Below are 12,343 nucleotides of genomic sequence, written 5' to 3'. Positions count from 1 at the left end.
TTATGCCTTGTGTTATGTATGACTTACAGTCATCCTTTCTGTGAAGCCTTTCCCAACTTTGGATTTGATCTCCCATATTATAGAAAATATCCTAACAGTATAATAGTAATGGATTACTGACTTATGTGAACCCTCTCCCCAGCTATAAAGTCCCTGAATCTATTGAGTAGACTGTATATATATAGTATCTATAATACCTTACGCAACACTTCACATTCTACTTTTATTTTTTATCTTTAACTTCTTAATTGAAGTAGGATATATACTCCAAAACTACATAAACATATATGTGCAGCTAGATGAATTTCACAAATTAAACCCATGCTATAACTAGCATAAATCAAGAAGCAGAACATTACTCCAGCAGCCCCTTCATGCCCTTTCTAGTCATTATCCCTCTTATTTATAACACAATAGTCTTCCCTATTTTTGAACTTTATATAAATGGAATCATATAGAATATATTTTCTTTTGTATCTGTCTTCTTTCACTCCACATTATGTTTGTAAGATTCTTAAAAGCGTTTTTTTTAAATAAACTGAGAAAAAAAAGAAAAAAAAAGAGAAAAAAAAGAAAAAAAAACTGAGTAATATAGCAGTATCTAAGATTTTAATCAATGTATATGAGATGTTTTCCATATCACCAGTTCAGAAAGAAGGCAGCTATTATGACACGTGTGAAATTCTCTTCTAGTGGATGCCTGCTCAGCATTCTTTCCTGTCATTCCTAACGGAGCCCACATTTTTGAGTGCCCCCTCCACCTGTGCAACCCATATAATTCATGATGGGGTAAACCTGATTGGTAATATTACTCCCCCTTACCAGTGACTGGCTGAGGAATGGAGTCCTTAAATTGACCAGTGAGACCTGAAGGGAGGTTTGCTGGGGCTCCTGGAAAGTGTTTTGCCCAGTCTCAGGGTCCAGGAATGCTTGCAGAAGTGATCCTCTTAACTCTTTTTCTGGATCTTGACATGTGTGAGTGTGAGGCTCAGACCTCTAAGGCTATCCCATCACCATCCATGAGGATGAAGTCAATACCAAGAGGAAGACAGGGCCAAGAATCACAAGGAAAAGGGGCTGTCTATTGGATTAAATTGTCTTCAAACCTATCCTACCTCAAAGTTTACAGTTATGCCACTCAGCGAATCTCATTATTTGAGATTCAGTTTGAGATTTTTTTTCTTGTTGGTTCATTTTTGTTTATTTGCTTTAATACTTAAAATCAAAGGCATTTTAACCAATATATCTGCTTCTAAGTACTTGGATGCCTTGAAGGCATTGAACTGAATGGAGGGCTACGTGAAGCCTCAGCCTTGGGAATGAGATACGAGTCAGGCAGCAAGGGATGGAGTGACATGGGATAAAGGGCTGCAATTATGGCATGGGGCCGAGATTGAAATCTCTTGCAAATGAGCTATTCTGGCACTGGCCACAGTACATTGGGCAAAGGCTTTGTTGGAACATTGTTGTAGACTTGAAAGATGTAACCTCAGAATAGTAACATTCTGAGTGGTGGGGGATGAAGGCAGCTGCTTGTGCCTACAAGTAAAGAGGCTTTTCCTTTTCCCCTTCCTATGAAGGATGTGATGGTCAGAACAACAGTATTGTAATCTTAGGTGACCTCCAAAGGAATTTCTTTGGAGGACAGGGATTGTGCCAGCTTTGAAGGACAGCTTTGTGCCAGACTTGGTGTTAGTACATGTCCAAGATGACAAAGATCCTCAAGTAATGAACATGAAGTGTGGTATAAGGATAGGCCCCTTGGCTGATGGAGCAGATTTTCCGGTTCCCCCTCCCCACTCCACAAGATAAGAATAATTAATATTGTCCACTGGGACTGAGAAAGCACATCTGGGGCAATTAGAGTTACCATGGAGAGAGGACTCTCCAATGGGAAGGACATTCTCCAAGATAGCACTTCAGAGTGATTTGAACTGAAAATTAAAGGGAAAATAGTTCTTTCTTCCACCAGAGCTAGGGAGGAGGGATAGATTAGCTATGTTTCTATGGAGATTATCAGGGAGGCTTTGTCAATAAGGCAGCATCTGATCTGACCTGTGAAGGAAAGATGGTATTTATACTTGAAGTGATGGGGAGGGTGTTTCAGTTAAAGAGAACTACAAGTGCAGAGGCATAAGGGCAGTAAGGGAAGAGCAGATATAGGAATGAAGGAGTAAATCAGTTCAACTTTCCTGGGGTGATGGAGAACAACGAAAGAATTTTAAACATCAGTGATAAGATTGAAGTTGGCTTCCAAATGATTAAAATTAAAATGTACTGGAATCAGGAAAGACAGGAAATAGGAAGCTCAAATTAAAGCCAAAAGCCATAGAACAGAAGAAAGGAGGTAAATCAGGGTCATGGTGACAGACTGTAAAGAAATAAAAAAAACTTAGAAAGGAGAGTTTGACAGGAATTTGATTGGGCGTGAGGATGGCATGATTAAGAGGAACTGGATCATTGTCATACAACCTGGTCCCAAAGCTTCATAATTTTTTCACACTATGTTACATTTTCCACATAATCGTCTTGCTAGTGAAATGATTCCCAATTTTCAGGCTATTTTAGGAGTCTATTTGTAGCAAAATGAAACAAACAAAAAACAAAGTGGGGAAGCGGTACATGTGAAAAGGATTTGCCTGAAACAGACTTCTTTATCTCATGGGGTTAACAGTAGCACTGCTTTTGACCAAGCCAAATTGTGCATTCCAATGATGGTAATGGGAAGAGAAGAGTGTTTGGAGCTCTTTGCACCTTCTCTGTGCTCCCAGCTCACTATCAGAACCTACCAGAACTGAGTCAGAGCCAAGAAATTGAGAAAGTATTTTTTTACAGTTTTTCAGAATTTGATTTATTGGCTTGAGTGCATTCATTTCTAAGTAGGAAAACCCAGCTTGGAAATTGACTCCAAAACATAATTCTCTTTATTAGTAAAGAGGAGGAACTGTGGGTGTGCTTCTTAAGGAACAGATGCCAAAAAGCTTTCTTGATGATAATAGAAGTAACCATATCTTTCAAAGGAGTGTTCTTAAGACAATTACTTAAATGTCTTCTCTTCCTGAGGCAAAACCATAAACTTTTAATCTCTCTATTGTCATGATCATATTAGTTGCTCCATAAAAATCTATAAAATAAATATCAGGAAGAGGTTGTAGCAAACAGAGAAGACCTACGATGGGAAAAATTCTCAGCAGTGATGCAATTTTAAAGCTACAGTGCCGGGAGACTGTTTCATGCTCAGGTGATTGAAAAATAAATAGATCTTCAGAGAGAAAAATAAAGAGGGGAAGGCATTTACTCCTAAAAGCTATTCAGTTCACTCATTTAATATTAGACTCAGGAGTCGGGACTAAGTTTATTCATTCATTTATTTCTCTATTTTAATGTTTTTTAGTTGGGACTAAATGGCCATTCTGGAGATTCTAAACAGATTTTAAATTACTCATCCCCTTCAATTATGTTGGATTCAAGAATATCATGGGGACTTACAAAGGATCCTCAAGGCCCATCACTTCATTGGAAGAAGCTAGAACTCACATTGACTACTCAATCATGATTTTGGCTGTTTAACAGACAGACTCTTCTCCCAGATTTATATTGCTTTGTGTCATCTAAACTAGAGGTCCGATTTTTATAGCACATGATAGTTAGAATGACTAGCTAATCCTCAAAGGGCAATCTTGAATATCTGAGTTATATTGTACTTTATAGCAAATCATGCATAGCACCAGGAAAGGAAAAGTAGTACTTAATGCAGAGCAATTAGCAACATGCAATAAAAATGAAAAGCATTAAGAAGTAATGAGATAGTGTGCCCCAAATCATCCTACAATGCCATCATTTGCTGGGAGTTTTCCAAAAGGAAACAGAAATTTAAGGATTTTATTTTAATTGCACAAAAAGGGAGAAAAATGCTCAACTGCCATAAGAACATGTGGGAGGTAGATGAATTTTGAACCAAAAGATGAAGGTAATATGATTCTGGAAATTTAATGTCTCCACTGTGATTTAAAATGTTGTAGCTTATAGTAAGCATCTTGGCAAAAGCAAAAAATGAATATAAAGCCTGGCTAATTATCATTAATCTAAATTTTAAGATATGAGTTAGGAAAAAAGGCATAAACTAGCTAAAATTCTTTCAAGCCACTTACTCTTTAAATGCATCAAGATGTTCTTAGAAATAACTTTATTATTAGAAGAGTAGCAAAGTATTAGTATCCCGAGTCTCACATAAAAATCAATACTAAAAGCTCTTATCTATATAGAATAATCCTTTCATGACTTGTTCCCTTTGTCATCATTCACAAATTTACAGAATTGGATATAACCTGAATTCCCTTCTTCTCCCTCCCTCTCTTCTTTTCTTCCATTCTTTTGAGTGGAAAGGATAATGTATGTAGCCAGAAGCTATCATTTCCAAAACAAAGGAAATTAGCTGAGGATTTTTATGGACTTGCTAGCTATATCAATTAGCTATCGTTGCATAACAAATGACCTCGAAATTTAATGGTGTCAAACAACCACTCACTTAGTTCATGATACTGCACATCAAGTAGGCAATTCAGGCTGGTATCACCTGCACCCCTTTACATGTCTGCCTGCACCCATCTGATGACGAGTACCTCTGCTTCCAGGACTTGGCTAGCAACTCTTGGCTTTCCTCCATGTGATTTCTCATTCTCCAGCAGGCTAGCCAGGGTTTGTGTTCAGGGTGAAGGCAAAGATCCAAGAGAGAAAGTGGAAGCATGAAAGCGTTCTTGAGGCCTAGGCTTAAATCTGGCACATGTTTAATTCTTTGGCTTTCTATTAGCCTAAGCAAGTCACAAGACCAGCTCAGATTCAAGATATGGGAAACAGACTTTACCTCTTGATGGGAGGAGATGCAAATTCACATTAAAAAGGCATGAACACAGGGAGGCTATTACTTTGGATCATTGAGTGATTAATTTGCCATACTAGCTACTGTTGTTCTAACACTTTTAAAAAATTATTAGAGAAGTATATTTTTTATTCCTATTTTACTAAGTCTTTTTACTCAGTAGTGAATGCTGAATTTTATCAAATGTTTTTGTTTTGTTTTGTTTTGTTGTTTTGCTGTATGTAGAGATGATCATGGATTGGAAGTTTTTCTCCCTTGAATTAAGATAATATGGTGGATTATCTTAATTGATTTTCTGATACTAAACCTCCTTCATTTCATGTCTAGAAATAATCTCTCCATCTTCAATGAGAGCAGCTTCTGTGACATGTTTCTGACTAGTAGAATATGATGGATGTCATGTCTATGATTAAGTTACATGAGAGTGAGATAGAGAAACCTATTCTCTTCCTGATACACTTTGATGAAGCAAATTGCTGTGTTGGAGAAGCCCACCAAGGAAATGAGAGTGACCTATGGCCAACAGCACTCCAAGAGCCTTTGAAAAACTAAAGCTCTGCCAACAACAGCTCCTTCCCCAGTCAAGTCTTCAGATAAGACCTCAGCCCTGGCCATCCTTACTTGCAGTCTTGTAAGAGACTCAGAAGCAAAGAACCCTGCTAAATCATGCCTGGATCTCTGACTTAGGGAAACTATAAGATAATAAATGTATATTGCTTTAGGCCTCTAAACTTGTGGTAATATATTAACCAGTAATAGAAAACTAATTCATTTTGAGTAATAGTTTCTTAGGGTGAGAAGGACCTTTTAAAAATCACACAGTTCTGGGGTACCTGGGTGGCTCAGTCAGTTTAGTCTTCAGCTCAGGTCATGATCCTGGAGTCCCAGAATTGAGCCCCATATTGGAGAAGCAGGGAGCCTGCTTCTTCCTCTCCCTCTGTTCCTTCCCTTGGTCATGCATGCTCTCTCTCACTCTTGCTCACCCTTTCAAATAAATAAAAATACAAATTTAAAAATCTTTAAAATCACACAGTTCAACCTCACATTCTTTTTCTTTTAAATATTTTATTTATTCATTCATTTAAGACAGAGTGCAAGCTGTAGGAGGAGCAGTGATAGAAGGACAAGCACATTCCACACTGAGTACAGAGCCCAATAAGGAGCTCAATTCCATAACCCTGAGATCATGGCCTGAGCTGAAATCTAGAGTGGGACACTCAACTAAATGAGCCACCCAGGTGCCCCTCAAACTTATAGTCTAATGTCAATCTTCTCAAAATGCCTGTCCACCTTATGTTTAAAAGGCTCAGATGACAGATAACTAATATACAAAGTAGTCCATTACATCTTAGGGGATAAGTTAACTGTTTTATTCATAGATCCTGATACTTACCCAGATGTTATATCCATTTCTTCTTTCTCATAATAAACCTTAAATTACTGTAAGACACTTATCCTCTTTACTCCTAATCTTCTACTCTTATTTACACTGTAATGAAACTATGAACATTTTGAGACTGGAAACCAGTCCTGTATATTTTGTATCTCCAGTGACTATAACCATCCCTGGCATCAAAGATATGTTCAACAAATGTTTGTGGAATAAAATTGAGTCATAAATGTTAAATATTCCCAATTCTTCCAAAATCTCTTACATGATACTGTTTTGTGCCCTGTCTTCTCATCTTTGTCCCTTTTCTTACTCAGGTGACCATAAATGACACATGGCATTCTCACTCTATCCTTTCATTATCTTCATTTTCCCCTGTATTTTCCTCCCCTTTGTTTCTCTATATAACATGCAATACTCTGGATAATTTCTTCTAACCTGTATTCCAATTAATTAATGCTTTATTCACCTTTTCAGCTGAATCTAATGTCAAACTCATTCACTGATTTTTCAACTTTTTATCACACTTTTATTTCTAGAAGATCTGTGGGTTTTTCTTTTCCAAGTCTACTTTGCCAGTTTTTATAGTTTTCTATTGCTTGCAGATGAATTAAAGCTTATCTTTTATTTATTTCAACAAAGTCAGCATAGTTCTTTTATTGTTGCCTCTGAAGCCTTGTTGTTTCTGCTGGATCTTAATCAAGTCTAATTTCCTCCTATTTCTGGTTTTCTTTGTGTGTTGGACATTGTATGTGAAAATCATTCATGGAAACAATTTAAGGTCCACAGATGACAGTACTAACCCTGAGAGAGAACTTTTGTTTACTTCTACTAAGCTTCTGGGGTACTTGCACCTTAAACCAAGTTTGTATATTAAGATAGTAATTAAATCACAGGCTTTAATTTTTCTCTGGTTTGCTTATCCTGAATGTGCAGCCTTTTGGGAGAGGGCTCCCAGTTTATGCAAAAGAGAGTCTTCTACTGGATTCTCCACTTCATATCATCTTTCTTATCCAATAAGGCCATCAAAATAAAGTTTCTGATTTAATCACTCACATTGGGAAATCCTTCAAGGCAAAAGCATTTCTATGCCCACTTCTTTTCTGTGCCCACTTGCTTTCCAAAATTCTCATTTTCTCTTCACTTGAGCCTTTTAAAAAAACTGTCTTGTTTCTTTGATGATTTTAAGAGGATGTTTCTTTTAAGTTTTTTGGTTATTTCTAGCAAGAAAACTGCTTCAAATAGCATAGCCCACCATTACACAAGAAATCTCTTCAATTCCTCACTCTGTTATATTGTAGCTGTGTGACTTTGGACAAGTTATTTAACCTCCATGTGCCTTAATTTCTTTGTCTGCAAAATGAGGATAATAATAGCACTTACATTACAGAGTTATATATAAAGAATGCAGTATGCCAGCACATGGTGAGAATTCAGTAAATGGTAACTACTATTAGTATTTATTTTCATATTATTTTATTTATTCCCTTTAGGGAATAAATCATTCTCAAAAATTGTCTTATTTATGTATTTATGTATTATGTATTATTATTATTATGTATTATTTATTGTTGTTGTTTCTCCTCCCTTAGAATGTAAACCCCACATTTTTGTGTTTAATTAATTAAACACTATTAATTGAACACTGTCATTGTAAATGAGTCAATGAGTTTATTCAGGTTTTTTACTATAAAAACATCAGCCTTGACTCAATCCCATTAACTCACAAATTAAAAATAGATCACTTTTTGTGAACAAATAATCAAAAGCCTATTTTATAGCAAATTCTTTTTTAAAAAATAGTACATTAAAAACTCTTCACTCAAGAAAAATGAAAGAATAATAAGACCAAATTTTACAATTTAATTGCCAAAATCACTTGGATATACACCAAAGTGTTGTATGGGCAAACAAAGTCTCTTTTCAAATCTTAGTTCAAGTATCCTTTAAAATTTACATATGTACTCATTTGTCGAACATCTTGATTTTTCACTATTTATCCTAACTCTAGGGACTCTTTTCTTCCAGGGAGCCATACTCCATTTATAGGAGTTTGAGGGTGTTCAGCATGTAACTTCTTACATTACAAACTTTTGATAAAGCCACTGCATTATCCACTCTATTCCATGCCAGTGAAAGGGCAAGAATGGACTATAAATATGTTTGATTATGTGAGGGCCTCTTTGTGGATGGAAATGCCATTTGGTTTATAATTAGGTAGCTGAAAACTTCGCTGTCATCTCTGTCTTCTTTCAATTCTAAATCTCAGAAGGACATGGATCATATTAGACAGGATACGGAGTTTGTCTTTAAAAATGCTGCTCATCATCTGGCTCATACACAGTCATCTCTGCTCTACTATCTGTGGGGAGAACTGGCCTTGACTTCTTCTGCAGAGACACCAGGAACCCCCACTCAAGACCTTCTCCTCTAGCTTTCTTTAGAAGCTTTCCAATAGGCAATATTTAGGGTTTTTTTTTTTTCAGTTAGCATAGAGGGTTAAACTTAACACAAAAATTTTATATTCTTTCTGCTTACAGAACACACAGACCTTTACAAAGAGAAATCTCAGTGTTAATACAAATTTGTATAGTATACTCAGCTTTGGACAAATATTTCTCCCCCACATTTGTGTGCATGTTTTATTTTTGTAAATTAATTAATGGTCATGTCTAAGGGGTCTTTATTTAAAAATCTGAGATGAATTGTTTTAGCATAGAGTGACAGGGAGGAGTAAGAAGAGATGAAGTTCTATAGAAACTTAGAAGAGCCTCCAGACACTTCCTGACTCACTTCACCCTGCTTTTTGTATTGTCTGAGGCAGGTTCTTTAGCACTAAAGTTTAGGGGCAGAATTTTCTCCTCAAAGCAGAAAAAGGACTGTGTGTATAGGGAAGGTAGTAGGGGAAAGGGGATCAGATTACAGTCATTTAAGTAAAGCCAGGTTTCAAACCCTCGAGAAGGTGAGTTCCAAGGGCTTACAGATGAAAGGTGTGAGGCTGGGAAGACAGGGTTAGTGGTACTTTCTTAATTCTCCTTTATGGTCTAGTGGTGGATCAGGCTGGCCAGAAGCAGAGCAGTAGAATGAAGAAATGGTGGACTGTAAATTTCTAATGAGGAATTTATCTATTTAAAAAAAGAGAAAAGAATGAGGGGTTTCAATAAGTATGTGCTAAGATGGTTTGCTTCCTAAATTTAAGACTCACTATACATTTCAAATACTGACTTTTGAGGGTTTGGTTATATTAACATAATGGGTATAATTTACAAATATCTTTGTTCCTCAAAAAGTCTCTGTAACTAATGGGCTTAATTTCCAGAAAACAGACTTTGTGCCAATGATGATTAACAACCACAATAATACCTTTTTATAACTATCCTTATTTCTAACTAATAAGATAAGAAAATAAAATAAAAGTAATAAGGTCAGTAGAATTCCAGAGCAGCTGAAATTCAGGGCTATGTGAAAAATCCTATGCGGAGTAACTTGAAGTTTTCCAAGATGTTTTCTAAGAAGTTTTCCAGATGAGTGACTACCTCATCTAGATATATATGCATATATGTTTTCATAATCTGATTTAAAAATTCCTGTCCTTTTCATCTTTTCTATTGCTTGAGGACATTTCTGCCTTGCGTCTTAGCTGAATATTTGGGGCTTAGTCACCTTTTCAGTTGATCTATGCCATCTACCTAAGGCCTCGTCAATTTCTACTGCCCTATTTCCGTGAGTTGTGAAGGCAAACTACCCCTTCCCTCCTGGCAACTGAGGACCAGGTCTTGCACAGTTCTGATTAGCTGATTCTACTGGGACTGACTAGGCTTAGCATGTCAGAGGGCACATTTGCAAGAGCAGGTTGCACTTTCTGTCTCTTACTTTTCAAAGTAGGTATTAAACATTTGGAAAGCTAGCAAGAGAAATTTCCTTGAAAACAAATCTCTTCCTGAAAAGTGGCTGTAAATACTTACACATTTATAATGTGTGGTGGTGGCAATGATATGTATTAGCCAAATTTCTTTGGATTAAAAGTGATTGGGTGAAACTGGATTAAACCGAAAAGGGAATGTGTTTTCTTCATAATTGAAAGTAAGGGAGAGAGTTCCAGCTCACTGGAACCCAAGTGCTCAAAAGCAGCTGTTAGAAATCTGTCTGTCTCCACCCTCTCAGCTCTGCTTGCCCCTGAGCTAGCTTCATTTTCAAGACCCTGACCAAGTCATGAGAAAAATGGCAGCCAGCAGCTCTAGACTTGTATCCTATTGGTATATGAGCTCCCGCAAATAGTGACCACCTCTTTTAGAACTGTTTTGGTAGATATCCTAGAGCTAAATTATGGGTAGAGAGTGGCTAATTAAAATTACTACTGAGTCTAGGGCACAGGACTTATACCATATGCCCACTCCTGGAAGTGGGGTTGAGTGTAGGGTCAACCACATGAATAGCAACAAGCAATAAGTGTGCTACATTTCTGTGCTAGGTAGGGAGATTTTTATTATCATTCAGCTCATGCCCTGTGTTCTCACCAGGCCTTTGCACATGTGGGCAGGGCAGACCCATTTTTACCTAACAGTAGAAACTATTCTTAAAAAGGGAAAAGGGACAATAACTGATGTGAAGAAAGCAGCTCTCTAACAGAAAAAACTGGAAAGACAGCAGAAAAAAGGAATAGCATGAGAGAGTAGCTGAGAGAGAGATTTAAAATAAACAAAAATGTCTATAAGCAAATATAAGGATAATTAAACAGCTATAAAATCACCACAGTATTTGCCTTGACCAATTCCTATAGAATGCCATCTCCTTTGGTAATAAGCTCCCTGAAAATGAGCTGCATTGACCTGTTTTGGCTCATCCCCAGGGTATACTTCTTTCTCATCCTTTCCATCCCTTCTGCTTTCTTTCTGACTGCTAACATCTGTACTAACAGCTTCTCCCTTACCTCGGTAGCTACTGACCTCCACATTCTTTTACCTAATTTTACTTCATCTCTGCACCACACACTTTTATTTTATTCTTTCAAGGAGAGATGGAAAAAAACAAGGTGAAGAAAACATTCTACCAAGCACTTGGCACAGTTATTTGATATGCCAAAACTCAGACAAGCTACATAATTTTCAAAATTAAGAATTTCATGACAGCAGAGCTTGAAACTAAGGACAGGGCTGGAGCTGGAGTGCTATGCAACTGTTAAGAATGTACACTCGTGAAGCTGACCCTGAGCAGAATTCTTTAGTTACCTTCCCAACTGCTATCCTCAGATGTCCCTTCTCTTTCACATGATCATCTTTATAGGGAAGGCGAGTCCCATCTCCACATCCCAGAGGATTGATTAAGCCAATAATATATCCCCATTCCTGTTGTCAGCAACCAGTTAGGCATAGTTTTGGCCAATGGGATCTGATTTCATCTTTGATGAAGAGAGACACCTGAGAAGAAACAGCTCTTCTTTCCTAGACATTATCATCTGTGCATGACTCCTGGCATTGCTGTAGCCATCTTGCTAATGAGGGTCATTATCCTGAAAATGGCAAAGTGCAAAGAGGGAAGGAACCCATCAATTAGTTGTTGAATTAATTAGCCACGAAGCCACTCCTGCTTAGGTTTCTTGGTATATGAAACAATTTTTTTTAAGCCAATCGAGTTGAGGTTTTCCTCTTATAGCTAAAAGTAGTCCATTTTATATATCTTAGTAATCAAAAAATCTTTTCATAAAAGTAAGTTCTTACACAAAAAGAAGAGCAGGAAAAAATAGATGGAAATGTAAATATGGTGCAGTACAGGAGGACAGGCTTCTCGAAGGAACTTTCTCCCCACAAAAGAGGCCATCTCATACTGTCCAGTTTCCCTCTCTCCTACGAGATGGTAAACCATTTAGAAAGTTTGAAAATAAGAAATAAAGTAACAAAACATATTATATGAAATACAGACCCAGATCTCAAAAATAGTTTGGATAATACAAACTTTGGATTTACAAAGAAGATTTCCTGATTATAACATGTGAATTAAAGCTACAAATCCAGGGAATCCCTGGGTGGCTCAGCGGTTTAGCACCTGCTTTTGGCCCAGGGTGCGATCCTGGAGTC

The 12,343-nt window shown here is 37.1% G+C and overlaps 1 long non-coding RNA gene across 1 annotated transcript; it reads left to right on the top strand.

Moving 5' to 3' along the window:
* Window positions 1–718: 718 nt before the first annotated feature.
* Window positions 719–5,610, top strand: LOC140612063 (uncharacterized). Its single transcript, XR_012013382.1, has 3 exons — window positions 719–975; window positions 3,110–3,241; window positions 5,207–5,610. It is a non-coding gene; the product is annotated as an uncharacterized lncRNA (long non-coding RNA).
* Window positions 5,611–12,343: the final 6,733 nt, after the last annotated feature.

Source organism: Canis lupus, chromosome 20, assembly GCF_048164855.1.
Source record: "Canis lupus baileyi chromosome 20, mCanLup2.hap1, whole genome shotgun sequence".
Classification (NCBI taxonomy): Eukaryota; Metazoa; Chordata; class Mammalia; order Carnivora; family Canidae; genus Canis; species Canis lupus.
The sequence above is the reverse complement of the archived record's forward strand: the minus strand, read 5'-3'. Positions and strand labels throughout refer to the sequence as shown.